We start from the raw sequence: 15,667 nt of genomic DNA, 5'->3' as shown, positions 1-15,667 counted from the left end.
ATTTGCAACATGCTAAATTACTGCTGTGTGTATGTGTGTGTTCACGCAAAGTGAGTTACATTCATAGGATTTGTTACATTCACCTTTGACCCCTAGGGCCCTTCCTAGGAAAACATAACATATCACAGTGATTCAGTGTGTTCCCTGCTCACCACTCCATCCTAAAGAGGTAAAAATCTGTTCAAATTAGCACTGAGGGCAATGGTGACAAGGATAAGGCTGAGGAGATCATGGCTATAGCGCTCCGGAAATGACTATCAGGGTGTGGTTGTGAATTGATGAATTGTACTGTCTAACAGTGGTGCTGTTAGACAGTATGTTCTTTTCTGTTCTCATCTGTACACCCCCATCCTGAGTCTTCAGGACACTTTGAATGCCTGGTTTCCAAAGGAAACCCTGTTAAAATTATCTGATTGTCCCAATTTGTCATGATTTAGAGATAATGACTAAGAACCAATTTCCCTCCTAGCCTGTGTTTTTTGTTTTACTTCACAACTCTCTTCAATATATACAGCCACTGAGCAGAAGTTATAGAGCCTACCCATTTCTATTTTGAATATCTCTTTCTGATAACTTGAGCATGAAATCTCAATCTCATTTTTTTGAGTGAATTATATTCAAGTCTATATACTGACTGTTTAAAACTTTGACAGTTTTTTTGTGATACACATTATGTATTTAAGAAGATATATTGCAAAAACTAAAATATACTTTAAAACTGTATTTTAAAACATACCCATTAAAGATCACATATATTTTTTGTGTATTTTAAAAACTCACTTGATCCTAGAAAAAAATTCCATATATTTTATTCCTTCAGTAATATCATTAAAAATGGTTGTGCTATGAGAAGGGAAAAATTAAAAAAAAATAAGCATTTTTTTATCGTGATTCTCATCCTCTATAATTCTATTAATATTTGACAGGAATTAAGATGAACTTGGTCTGGAGAAGGGCATGGCAACCCACTCCAGTATTCTTACCTGGAGATCCCATGGACAGAGGAGCCTGGCGGGCTACAGTCCACAGGGTGGCAAAGAGTCAGGCATGATTCAGCGAGTAAGCCAGAACCACCAGATGAATTTGGTGTTGGTAATAATTGAATTGCTTATTTGTATAAATTCATATAATGAATCAACTCAGTTTTGTTCATAATTCAGCTAGAAAATGATTATTATGAAAATACAACAAAATATGTAAAAATTTTAAAGAATGGACTAAATTTCTTAATCATTTTGATAAAACAGTAGGGTTTGTTGGTTGTGCTCTGATATGGAACCAAATGGTTTTTTCCTGTTGAGTTCTGTTATGTAGGATCCCAGGCTAAATACATCATGGTGGGTTGTGAGTTAAGGGGAGTCTTCCCATCCTGAGTCAGACGTGGAAGCATCAGGGTAGTCCTTGGGTAATTAAGAGGTTCTAATATTATACCCTTGAGACCATTCTGCATTCATGCATAGTCATCTGCATATCTAAATTGTTTTTTGACATGTAAACAGTGCTATATTTAATGTTTTTATGTTTATTTATTTATTTTTGGCTGCACTGGCTTTTCATTGCTGCATGCAGGCTTTCTCTAGTTGCAAGAGTGGGGTCTACTCTCTAGTTGCAGTGAGTGGGCTTCTCATTGCTGTGGCTTCCCTTGTTGGGGAGCATGGGCTGTGGAGCATGGGCTCTGTAGTTTTGGTGCCCAGGCCCAGCTTCTCCACAGCATGTGGAATGCTCCCAAACCAGGAATCGAACTTGTGTCCCCTGCATTGGCAGGCGGATTCTTATCCACTGCGCCACCAGGGAATTTACCTAGATTATTTTTAATGAATCATCCAGGTAAGCAATCTGAGGTGCGATGGGGGCTAATGGGCTGTAGAAAAGGAGCATTTCAGTAAATATACTGAAAGCTTGTGCTTTGTCAGACATATTATTAATGCATCATAAAAAGACTCTAAGAACATATGTGAATTTATAAAACCTGTCAGGGGAGATGTACGCTCATAAAAAAGCAGGTGCAATTATTGCTGAGTGTTTGTGGTATTTCATGAATAATGGAAAAATAACTACAAATATTAATGTGGCCAAATGAAACTCAATTTGAGCAGAGCAAAAAACCATGGCAACTCATCTTTTTTCACCCTGAAATCACAGAAAGATTATTTCCCAACAATGATCTCAAAACAACATATTCCTGCTCAAGTATTATTTGATTTTTTTTATCATGTATGCCCAGTAGACTCCTTCAATCACAGTCTATATTTTCTAAATGTTTCTCTTCTTGGAATTTTATGGAAAAAAGGAAAGATCCGTGGTTTCTTTTTATTACTTCTGATAAGAAAGCACATATTTTAGTATTAATACTTTTTCCCCCAGGAATGCCTAAATTTCTGTGTAATAAAAAATTGGAAAAAGACAATTTCATATAAAACACTAGGAAATAAAGGTCCTCTCCAAAAGCTAAGTCATATCTGACTCTTTGAGACCCCATGGACTGTAGCCTGCCAGGCTCCTCTGTTCATGGGATTTCCCAGGCAAGAAAACTGTAGTGGATTGCCATTTCCTTCTCCAGGGGATTTTCCCAACCCAGGGATCGAACCCACATCTCTTGCATTGGCAGGCAGATTCTTTACCACTGAGCCACCAGAGAAGCCCAGGAAATAAAGATGGCAGGACATAATTTGGGGCTTTTAAAACCCACATGGAGAAGCCAGTGTAGATTCTCAAGTCATGTCAGAAAGGGATATTATTTCATATAATCCACAGAGCCTGTTTCAAATGCTTGTTTAGCTCATATAAACACCCAAAACTTCACATTTTCCCTAGCAAATACATCTCCGCGAGCAAGCTTGTGCTGCCTTTGGGCCAGGAAAATGGTCCTGATTCCCAGGGCAAGAAGGATCGTCCCCTTCATTGGCACAGCATTCCCATTAGCCTACTGGTCTTTCAGGCAGTTTCTTCTCCCACCACATCCTCAATTAAAACAGCTCAGAATCTTCACACAACCTTTCCTAGTCAACTCTGCTTTAAATAAAGCATTCTAACCAAAAATATGTGAAACTTACGAACCAATTAATGGCTAGCAGCTCATTCCTTTCTTTCCCCCAGAACTCCTTCTCTGAAAGTACTAATAGATATATTTTTATGAAACATTGTATAAAGGCACCCTTTCATTTACTTTAATTTCAGGGTTGAAGTATAAATATTTTCAGAGGAAAATTTGAATATAAATTAAAATCTGAAGGGCTAGAGATATTTTTATTACCTCAAATATAAGTTAGTTCAGAAAAGCTGATTTATTCCTTTCTGCATGATGGGTATATATGGGTTGGGGAGGTAATTTATCTCTTCAGCCTTCCTATATATTCATATAAATATTTCAAGACCAAGTATAACGTAACTATAAAAATGTAGGTTCTAGTTATATTATACATAGAAATTAAGTGTTAATACACCATATGCCCTATAACTTTTAAAATTATAATTATTGCTTAGATTTTTATTCTAATTTAGATTATTTTGGCAGTGTCGTTTTTTCAGCTGAGTCACGATTTAGTGTTTGTTTTCTTTTTTATATTTTTATTGGAAGGTGATGCTTTACAATATTGTATTCGTTTCTGCTATACAACATCATGAGCTCTATAACTTTTAATAAGATTTATACTTTTCAAATGCTTGCCCTATTCTGTTAAGAAAATGGCATTCAGTGTGGAGAGAATGACAGAAAACACAAACGGTAAGAAAGCATAAAACTTGAGTGTTCATGAGTATGCTTGTGTGTCTAGGGCAGAGGATTTGCATGAGGAAAGAGTAAGCTGGAAGACTGGAAAGAGAGTTGAGAGACAACATGTGAAATCAATGTCTTTCAACATTAGAAAAATCTGAAAGATCATTTATTTATACCTCTTCTCTGATGCACAAACTCCCTCTCCAGCAGCACTAATAAGCAATCATCCAGTCAGTTATACTCCCATGTCAGCAAACGCCTGACTTCAAAGCCTTCATTGTTTGACAGCTGCAGTGACTAAAACTTCTTCCTTGTGTCAGAACTGAAACTTTTACCATGGGTCTTAGTTTTGCCTCTGGAATGCAAAAAAGTCCTTTTTCTAAATCAATTCTTTTGAAGGTTTAAAGTCTTTAAAAGGAATGCTCCAGTACACTTCCTTTGTGATTTATGGCATTTCATAAATCACATATGGCATTTCATATGTCACAGGTGATTTCATAACCTGTGACAATTTGCTCTTCACCCAGAAGACAAGTATACAAGCTTAATATTAAAACTAACAAGTACATATTTCTTATTATGTGTTAGGTACTTTAATTTACATATTGTTTTTGTTGTTTAGTCACTCAGTCATGTCTGACTCTTTTTCTATCCCATGGACTGTAGCCCACCAGGCTCCTCTGTCCATGGGATTTCCCAGGCAAGGATACTGGAGTGGGTTGCCATTTCCTTCTCTAGTGGGTTGCCATTTCCCGACTCATGCATTGAATATGGGTCTCCTGCATTGCAGGCGGGTTCTTTACTAACTGAGCCAGCAGGGACCGTTAGGCAGTAACAAACTAGAATTGGTGGATAAACACCTTCTTTGCTGCTCAGGTGCGGTAATGCTGAGGCATGTTCTATACTGTCTCCCAGAGGTCCTCAGTAAAATTGAACCCCCAGTTGCCCACAGTGGTTATCACACATGAACACATCCTGTATTGGCTGCTTTCACTTTTCTTTCTCACTCCTCTACTCCCTGCTGGTAATCACCTCCTAAATGTGTGCTAAGACCTTTGTCTGAGGGTCTTAAGTTATGGGGAATCCAGACATATATTATTTTCACACATGGAAGCTCTATATAGGTAAAGTTGTCTAGGGAGAGACCACCCCCCTTGAAGACAATGCAGTCTCAGCTTTTCTTGCTGGCACTTGGCACCTGTATTTGTGACTATGAGTATTATCTTTATAGATGAATCTTCTCTCTTGCCATCATCTGTCATTATCACCCAAATTTTTCTTTGTTTCCTTTACTTATTTTTTTTTTTAAATCTTCTCCTATTGTATAACAAATCACAAGAACACTTTGCCTGGCAGACCTCGATTCTGGACATGATTATTATGTCAAATAGGTATTAACCCTTGTTCTCCTCTTTATCTTTCCTATTACAGTCAATTCAGCCCCTAAAACTGGCCCTTCCCTCATCCCTTTTACAGTTAAGTTCTATCAGTTAAGCCACACAAGTATATCCTAAACAATTCAATCTCCTGCCCTCACATACTCCCAACTTTAGACTTCATCATTTCTGGAAAATCTCAGTGCTGACACCAGCCCCTCAAATCTCTCTGTGCCCTTACTCTCTACGTTTTGGTCCATCATCTACTCTGCCAGAGTATTTTTCAATATTGTAAATTTGTGTTACATTTTTGTCCCAGAACCCTTCAGTGGTTCCATATTACCTTGAGAACTACCTGTACTCCTTAGCATGGAACACAGCATTCTTCAGTATCAGGCTCCCAATCACCTCTGCAGACATGCCACTGTCCACACTTAGCATCCACTCCGCTATCCAGGCATGGTCAGCCATTGGAAGTTCCCTGAACACATGGTGACCTTTCCAAGGGCCTTCCAAGAATGCCTGAGTGTAAAGTCTGTTCTGTTTGCCCCATACCATGATGCTTCCCATGCACTATTTCCCAAATGCACCTTTAAGCAAAAATTTCCTGGGAGTGAGAATGAGAAGGAAGGGGATATTATTTCAAACTCTTTACAAAATAACTGTAGATTCTTCATTTGGGAATTTCTAAGTGCAACAGAAATCTGGTTGAGTAGGTAAAATAGCTACATAAATAAAATGAACACCTTTTAGGTCACACCAGGAGATTGCCTTGAGGTTTAAATGGCTGAGATCATCTTCACATTCCTCACAGCTAGCCATCTATAATTAAACAGCGGCACCAGTCGGCACACATTCATCATCTCCAAAGAAAAGGAAAGTCACCTCCATAAATCTCAAAAATGAGATATTAGAATTTTCTTTTTATAATAGCTGACACACAGCAATTTGTGCTAACATCTGCTTAACCTGAATCCATGTCCCAAGATTCAGGATTTACTCGTGTAAGAAAGAAAACCTGTTAGTTTTTTCTTTGCTAAAAGCAAAGAAAAATAAACTCTAATAATTTAAATGATTTTTCTAAACTTAAGTTTGGAATTTGGTTGGCATTAAGAAATTTACTTTGTATTATAAAAGGTACCAGTCAGCTTATGACAAATACTTTTCAATGTGCCATCCCAGTTCATACCTTGCTATTGTAGTTCAGTCGCTAAGTGGTGTCTCAAACTCTTTGTGACCCCATGGACTTCAGCACGCCAGGCTTCCCTGTCCTCCACTGTCTTCCCAGAGTTTGCCCCATACCTTTACCTCATGCAGTTCTACCTCTCATGCCCTTAATTGATTGTAGAATAACTCTATTAAATATAATTCGCCTTCTGAAGTTGCTGTTCAGTTGCCAGGCCGTGTCCGACTCTTTGCAACCCCATGACTGCAGCACTCCAATCTCCTTTGTCCTTCACCATCTCCTGGAGTTTGCTCAAAGTCACATCCACTGAGTGGGGATGCCATCCAACCATCTCATCCTCTGTTGTCCCCTTCTCCTTCTGCCTTGTCTTTCCCAGCATCAGTGTCTCTTCCAATGAGTCAGCTCTTTGCATCAGGTGGCCAAAGTATTAGAGTTGCAGCTTCAGCATCAGTCCTTCCAATGAATATTCAGAATTGATTTCCTTTAGGACTGACTAGTTTGATCTCCTTGCTGTCCAAGGGACTCTCAAGAGTCTTCTCCAACACCACAGCTTGAAAGGATCAATTCTTCGGCTTTTCTGAAGTGTAATTTTGCCAGATTCTCTTACAGTTCCCTCTTTCTACTTCCTGTTATTGGGTTGGCCAAAATGTTCATTCAGGTTTTTATGTAACATATTATGTAAAAACTTGAATAAACATTTTGGCCAAACCAATTCCTTAAGTACCAAAAAAAAACCCTTTTCTCTCTGAAATAGTAACAGTTCATGAAGTATCAAATTCATAAAAAGAAACAGGACAGCCCACTCTCCAATGCTTGTTCCTTAATTACTTTTCAGGGAAAGACACTATCTGTGATTATTCAGGTCTAGACTTGGCAAACTTCTGTAAAAGGCCAGATAGTAAATATTTCAGGCTTTGAAGGCCATAAAGTCTTCTGTTAAAACTGCCCAGCTCTACCATTGTAGTAGAAAAGAAGACATAGATAACACATAAAAGACTGTGTCTGTGTTCCAATAAAACTTTATTAACAAACAAGCACCAAGCATTTTTGGCCCATAGGTCATAGCTTGCTAATCTCTGATCAACCCCTTAAATCCTCTCTGACATCCTCTAGCAAAGAATGATATGAAGGGGGATATGTTAGCTCAGTCAAATTGGAAGAGCAGAATAAGTATGAGATCAGATTCCAAGGCTGGATTCTTTACGTTATCAGTGGCCAGCAGAGTTTGAATAAGTTATAATATCTCTCACACATCTATGTTTTTATCTCTAAAATTCAGATAATACCTACCCTGATATCTTTCTCAAGGCTGTTGAAAAATTGTACACATGAAAACCCTCTGCAGGAAGTAATTTTAAGGTATGAGTGTTCACTTTAAAAACTCAAAGTGTGGAGGAATCTACAGATCTGAAGATTCTTTTGAAGAATTTTCTTTGACTCCAATATGCTGTGGAAGCCCCTTCATCATTTTAGTTGCCACTCTCTTGAACTCCTCCAACTTTTTTTTTTTTACATATTCCTCTAGGAACAGTGCATAGAACTAAAACATAATACAAACAGACTTTTCTTTCAAAATAGAAGGATCTTTTAGGAATTACTAGCTTTTAAAGGTGTACCCAAAGTCAATTTGCAGTCATTCTTGCTAAATAAGAAGAAAGGGATGGGGTTACTTTAAAGCTACTGCCAAGACAGCTGTTTCTGCAGGAATGAATAAGAGGGGGGAAAGACTATGAAATCATCCTTGTCTTCATACACTGTCATTTTAAACCTTATTAGCCAAAACTAATTTATTTAGCTGTAGAAAGGTCAATTTCTGTGACATAATGGTTGCTTAAAAGAAAGTTACATGAAGGTCTGGAAGTACAGATGATACCTGATCATTGAATATCTATGCTAAGATTAGTTGACAAACAAGGACAGAGTGTAAAATTGTATCTTGGAGAGCTAGGGTAAGACGGTAAACTAGACAGTAGTGTTTTGCCACCCAGCTTCCTGGTAAGCACATTTGGCCACACCAGACCCCACAGGTTTTGGCCAGTGCTTTCATCTGACACGGAGAAGATCTGTGATGCAACCAAACTTAGACGGTGAAGATGGTGAAGCCAAGGCTTGAACCAAGCTAGGTTGATTGAAATCCTGATTAATTCAGCCATTCATTCATGCCTCACAACATTTACCATGGTAAAACCTGAAGTAAATATTTCAGCAAATTAGTCTATTTTTTTTTAATCCTGAGTGCCTCTGTTCATTACACAGTCTCAGTGATTACCTCGGTGTATCATTAAAGACATCACATTTAAGGGTCTCTTGAAATTATTTTTTTGATTCACCTAATTTCTGGTTCACCCACACCTGCAGCTGATTCTGAGCTTCCATGCTCCTCGTGTGAAGAAATCTTTTAAAAAGAAAGAAAAAAGAACATTTTTTTGGTTGAGTTTTTCTCTCACCAGTGATATTTGAACAAGTGGATAAATTTCATTTAATATTAATTCCTCAGCTCAAAATAGGATTCTGTTGTTACACTCTTGCACCTATAAGTAGACAGTCTCTTTTATTATAAGATGCGGAACTAAAATATAAAATGAAGGGAGATGGTGTCCTAGAAAGGCTTCAGTATGTCCCTAGGGTCATCTATATCTAGAAAAGCAGGTTCAGTAAATAATAATGGAAGACTACTAAGGTTCTTTTAATAAAACACTATTTAGACTTATATGAATTGTTTCTCCCTCTTGTTTAACCATGTACATTAGTAGCATATGTAAAAAAAGTGCTAGGCAATCTTTACTCTGACATGTGATAAACAGATCAAAATAGAACACGCATGAACCTAGAGAGCTTCATACTGAGTGAAGTCAGTCAAAGAAAGACATATGATATTGTTTATATGTGTAATCCAAAAAAGGGCTATAAATGAACTTATCTGCAAAACTGAAATAGAGTTACAGATGTAGAAAATAAACTTATGGCTACTGAGGGATAAGGGTGGTAGGGATAAATTCGAGATTGGGATTGACATATATACACTACCATATATAAAATAGATAACTAATAAGGACCTACCGTGTAGCACAGGGAACTCTACTCAATACTCTGTATCTCCTACATGGAAAATGAATCTAAAAAAGAGTGAATTTATGTATTTATATTACAGATTCCGTTTGCTGTACACCTTAAACTAACACATTGTTTATCAATTGTACCCCAATAAATTTTAAAAAATAAAAACAAATTAAAATAGAAATACTTTACATTTGCCAGTCCTCATGTTATATTAAAAGGCAAATCCATCTTAAATTCTATTTAATGGGTTTAACAAATGAAGTACCAAAATGACATAACTACCAACAGTACCATGTATAAAGCTGTAGTTTGAGATCTGAAGAAAGAGATATCCTGAATTCCAGTATCTTATAGTCAGTATAAAGAAAGCCATAAAGCAAGCTGAGCACCGAAGAATTGATGCTTTTGAACTGTGGTGTTGGAGAAGACTCTTGAAAGTCCCTTGGACTGCAAGGAGATCAAACCAGTCAATCCTAAAGGAAATCAATTCTGAATATTCACTGGAAGGCCTGATGCTGAAGCTCCAATACTTTGGCCACCTAATGCAAAGAACTGACTCATTGGAAAAGACACTGATGCTGGGAAAGATTGAAGGCAGAAGGAGAAGGAGACGACAGATGATGAGATAGTTGGGTGGCATCACCAACTTGATGGACATGTATTTGAGCAACCTCCAGGAGTTGGTGATGGACAGGGAAGCCTGGGGTGCTACAATCCATGGGGTCACAAAGAGTCTGACACGACTGAGCGGCTGAACTGACAGATAGTTAGTATATTGGAATTTTCTGTCTTTGGCATTTCACTGTATATCTACTGTTTTGTCTTATTAAGTTGAGGATTCTCCTTATTGCTCTTAAAAAAATTTGCCCCAGCCTTCTCTTCGTTCTGTTGGGATCTCAATGACCAACAGTTTAGAAGAGCATTATCTTCACAAATGTTCACTATACTGTTACAGATGGAGCCTAACCATCATAACCTGGGTGCCATATACTCCTTATACATTATCTCCATCGTGATTGGGATATATTTCAGCAGCTTAAAATCATATTAAAATCATAATGATCTTTGTCACCCCCCAGAAATTCTGCTGCTTACCAAAAAATACATTAGCAGTGATGAAAGATTCTTCTTTTGCTCTTCCTTGTAGGATACACTTGGGAGATTCTCTTGTAAACTGAGTGAAAGAGCTGCCAGACACCATCTCCTGGAAATGCCTAGAAGAGACAGAGAGCTAAGAGGAAAACAGTAAACCGTGAAAGAGAGATCTGCCAGCCTGCATCGTATCACCCACCTCCCCGACCTGGGCTCCTCATACTGACTCAGTAAGTTCAGTCTACTGGCAAATCATACACCATAATGAACTGTCCTTAATTCTGACGAACATTTTATGGGCCCACTGGGTCTGGAGGGAAAATCATTAGTTTCACTGACTAATTTTCAGTTAATCAGCAACAGTTCATTCAACAGAGCACTAATAAGGCAGCCTTGATTAGAAGTATAGGGATATGATATTAATTGGCTTCTTCTAACAGGGATGAGGATGCTAAACGGCAAAGACCATCTGTACTTCTGGAAGGGAAACACTTGAAAAACACTTTTTGAAGGTGAATGATACAACAGGAATACTTTTTAATTTTTCAATTCAGTCTATAAAATATTTTCTGTTCCTTTTGTCATTATTTCTTTGATTCTTCCCTTCAGAGACAAAACTTCTTTGAAAAATATAATTTCAAGTAACATATACAAATGGTGAAGCTATTAGCTCTTCAACCAAATATCTGAGATTTTGACTTGAGGATATAGTTTAGGAATATTGAATATACATAGAGATAAAAATTATATACATGTGTATATTTGTGTATTTTTACATCCTAGCAGAACATCAAATAAATAGAATTTCTTGGGCAAAATTGTTTGACAGAAAGATAAGTGAAGGCACTCTTCATGGTGGTTGTTCATTAGATGAGTCTGAGAAAAATTTTAAGTAGAAATTAAGTAGTATTTATTTAAAGCTGTGAATTAGAATATAGGAAAAATCTCTTACTCAGTAAAAATGCTGTCTGAATTTTATTTACTACAGTAAAATTTCAGTTAACCAGAAAACCTCAAGAATGAGGATTTAATTTTCCTACTAATTAAAATTTAAATCTAATCCCTTCTCATTTTTATTGCTGAAATGTCTTTTGAAATAAAATGAAAATGAAATATTTTATTTTCTTACCTTACCAAGTTGAGTATAGGAAGTATAATTGAGTCATAGATCACTTAGGATTTTCACTGGGGTCACTCAGAATATCAATTCTCATGCTCTAATACAATAGAGGTAGGGACAGAAGGCAGATTTAATGGAGCAGAAATTTCACTTTGACCCCAGGACCATTAGACATGCTCTCACTCTCTCACTCTCTCTGCCCACCTCTCTCATACCTCTTTCGCCCCCCTCTTCCTCCCTCCCTCCCTCTACTAACTAAATCTCTGAAATTAGCTTCTTTTATTCACCTTCCCCTATGGTTTCTATTAATGGATTATTAAGAAGTATTTTTGACTTGGATTACCATGATATTGAATGGTTTGCCTTGGAAACAAACAGAGATCATTCTGTTGTTTTTGACATTGCATTCAAGTACTGCATTTCGGACTCTTTTGTTGACTATGATGGTGACTCCATTTCTTCTAAGGGATTCTTGCCCACGGTAATAAATGTAATGGTCATCTGAGTTAAATTCACCCATTCCAGTCCATTTTAGTTCATTGCTTCCTAAACTGTTGATGTTCACTCTTGCCATCTCCTGTTCGACCACTTCCAATTTGCCTTGATTCATGAACCTAACATTCCAGGTCCCTATGCAATATTGCTCTTTATAGCATCAGACCTTGATTCCATCACCAGTCAAATCCACAGCTGGGTGTTGTTTTTGCTTTGGCTCCATCTCTTTATGCTTTCTGGAGATATTTCTCCACTGATCTCCTACTGGAGATAGTTGGGTTCCTACTGACCTGAGGAGTTCATCTTTCAGTGTCTTATCTTTTTGCCTTTTCATACTGTTCATGGGGTTCTCAAGGCAAGAATACTAAAGGGGTTTGCCATTCTCTTCTCCAGTGAACCACATTTTCTCAGTAATACCCCGACTAGTGATGCTGAAGAAGCTGAAGTTGAACGGTTCTATGAAGACCTACAAGACCTTCTAGAACTAACACCCAAAAAAGATGTCCATTTCATTATAGGGGACTGGAATGCAAAAGTAAGAAGTCAAGAAACACCTGGAGTAACAGGCAAATTTGGCCTTGGAGTACAGAATGAAGCAGGACAAAGGATAATAGAGCTTTGCCAAGAGAACGCACTGGTCATAGCAAACACCCTCTTCCAACAACACAAGAAAAGACTCTACACATGGACATTACCAGATGGTCAATATCGAAATCAGATTGATTATATTCTTTGCAGCCAAAGATGGAGAAGCTCCATACAGTCAGCAAAAACAAGACCGGGAGCTGACTGTGGCCCAGATCATGAATTCCTTATTGCCAAATTCAGACTTAAATTGAAGAAAGTAGGGAAAACCACTAGACTATTCAGGTACGACCTAAATCAAATCCCTAATGATTATACACTGGAAGTGTGAGAAATAGATTTAAGAGAATAGATCTGATAGAGTATCTGAAGAACTATGGACGGAGGTTCATGACATTGTACAGGAGACAGGTAGCAAGACCATCCCCAAGAAAAAGAAGTGCAAAAAAGCAAAATGGCTGTCTGAGGAGGGCTTACTAATAGCTGTGAAAAGAAGAGAAGCAAAAAGCAAAGGAGAAAAGGAAAGATATACCCATTTGAATGCAGAGTTCCAAAAAATATCAAGGAGAGATAAGAAACCTTTCCTCAGTGATCAGTGCAAGGAAATAGAAAAAAACAATAGAATGGGAAAGACTAGAGATCTCTTCAAGGAAATTAGAGATACCAAGGGAACGTTTCATGCAAAGATGGGCTCAATAAAGGACAGGAATGATATGGACCTAACAGAAACAGAAGATATTAAGAAGAGGTGGCACGAATACACAGAACTATACCAAAAAAAAATCTTAGTGACCAAGATAATCATGATGGTGTGATCACACACCTAGAGCCAGACATCCTGAAATGTGAAGTCAAGTGGGCCTTAGGAAGCATCATTACGAACAGCTAGTCAAGCTGATGGAATTCCAGTTGAGCTATGTCAAATCCTAAAAGATGATGCTGTGAAGTGCTGCTCTCAATATGCCAGCAAATTTGGAAAACTCAGCAGTAGCCACAGGACTGGAAAAGGTCAGTTTTTATTCCAATCCCAAAGAAAGTTAATGCCAAAGAAAGCTCAAACTACTGCATAATTGCATTCATCTCACATGCTAGTAAAGTTTTGCTCAAAATTCTCCAAGCCAGGCTTCAGCAATACGTGAACCAAGAACTTCCAGATGTTCAAGCTGATTTTAGGAAAGGCAGAGGAGCCAGAGATCAAATTGCCAACAACTACTGGATCATCGAAAAAGCAAGAGAGTTCTAGAAAAACATCTACTTCTGCTTTATTGACTATGACAAAGCCTTTGATGGTGTGGATCACAAGAAACTGTGAAAAATTCTTAAAGAGATGGGAATACCAGACCATCTGACCTGGCTCTTAAGAAACCTGTATTCAGGTCAGGAAGCAACAGTTAGAACTGGACATGGAACAGCAGACAGGTTCCAAATAGCAAAAGGAGTACATCAAGGCTGTATATTGTCACCCTGCTTATTTAACTTATATGCAGAGCACATCATGAGAAACGCTGGGCTGGATGAAGCACAAGCTGGAATCAAGATTGCTGGGGGAAATATCAATAACCTCAGATATGCAGATGACACCACCCTTATGGCAGAAAGTGAAGAGGAACTATAGAGCCTCTTGGTGAAAGTGAAAGAGGAGAGTGAAAAAGTTGGCTTAAAGCTCAACATTCAGAAAACTAAGATCATGGCATCCGGTCTCATCACTTCATGGCAAGTAGATGGGGAAACAGTGGAAACAGTGGCAGACTTTATTTTTCTGGGCTCCAAAATCACTGCCGATGGTGACTGCAGTCATGAATTTAAAAGACGCTTACTCCTTGGGAGAAAAGTTATGACCAACCTAGACAGCATATTAAAAAGCAGAGACATTACTTTGCCAACAAAGGTCCGTCTAGTCAAGGCTATGGTTTTTCCAGTAGTCATGTATGGACGTGAGAATTGGACTATAAAGAAAGCTGAGCACCAAAGAATTGATGCTTTTGAACTGTGGTGTTGGAGAAGACTCTTGAGAGTCCCTTGGACTGCAAGGAGATCCTACCAGTCCATCCTAAAAGAAATCAGTCCTGAATATTCATTGGAAGGCCTGATGCTGAAGCTGAAACTCCAATACTTTGGCCACCTGATGTGAAGAACTGACTCATTTGAAAAGACCCTGATGCTGGGAGGGATTGGGGGCAGGAGGAGAAGGGGATGACAGAGGATGAGATGGCTGGATGGCATCACCAACTCGATGGGCATGAGTTTGCGTGAACTCGAGTTTGTGATGGACAGGGAGGCCTGGTGTGCTGCGATTCATGGGGTTGCAAAGAATTGGACATGACTGAGTGACTGAACTGAACTAACTGAACCACATCTTCTTTATCCAGTTATCTGTTGATGGACATTTAAGTTGCTTTCATGTCCTAGCTGCTGTAAATAGTGCTGCAGTGAACACTGAGGTACATGTGTACTTTTGAATTATGATTTTCTCAGGGTATATGTCCAGTAGTGGTATTGCTGGGACATATGGTAAGTATGGGGCTTCCCTGGTGGCTTAGATGGTAAAGAATCTGCCTGCAATGTGGGAGACCCTAGTTCGATCCCTGGGTTCAGAGCATCCCTTGAAGAAGGGAATGGCTACCCACTCCAGTATTCTTGCCTGGAGAATTCCATGGACTGAGGAACCTGGTGGGCTACACCCCATGGGGTCGCAAAGAGTTGGACATGACTGAGCAACTAACACACATGTGGGAGTTTTATTAATAGTTTCTTAAGGAACCACCATACTATTCTCCATAGTGGCTGTATCAGTTTACATTCCCACCAACAGTGAAAGAGGGCTCCCTTTTCTTCATATCCTTTCCAGGATTCATAGTTTGTGTTAATAGATTTTTTTTCATGATAGCTATTCTGACTGGTGTGATGTGACACCTCATTGTAGTTTTGATTTGCATTTCTCTAATAATGAGGAATGTTGAGCATTTTTTTCCGTTGTTTCTTGGCAATCTGTATGCCTTCTTTGGAGAAATGTCTGTTTAGGTCTTCTGCTCATTTTT

At 38.3% G+C, this 15,667-nt stretch overlaps 1 long non-coding RNA gene across 1 annotated transcript in view; it reads left to right on the top strand.

Annotated features, from left to right (window-relative positions):
• Positions 1–10,530: 10,530 nt before the first annotated feature.
• The window catches only part of LOC122435260, a 63,884-nt gene continuing 58,747 nt past the window's right edge, over positions 10,531–15,667 (top strand). The window contains exon 1 of the long non-coding RNA XR_006267624.1: positions 10,531–10,659. This is a non-coding gene — a long non-coding RNA (uncharacterized LOC122435260). The remainder of the gene's footprint in view (positions 10,660–15,667) is intronic.

The sequence above is a fragment of the Cervus canadensis genome, chromosome X (genome assembly GCF_019320065.1).
Source record: "Cervus canadensis isolate Bull #8, Minnesota chromosome X, ASM1932006v1, whole genome shotgun sequence".
Lineage (NCBI taxonomy): Eukaryota > Metazoa > Chordata > Mammalia > Artiodactyla > Cervidae > Cervus > Cervus canadensis.
This window is presented reverse-complemented; position numbering and strand designations above follow the sequence as displayed.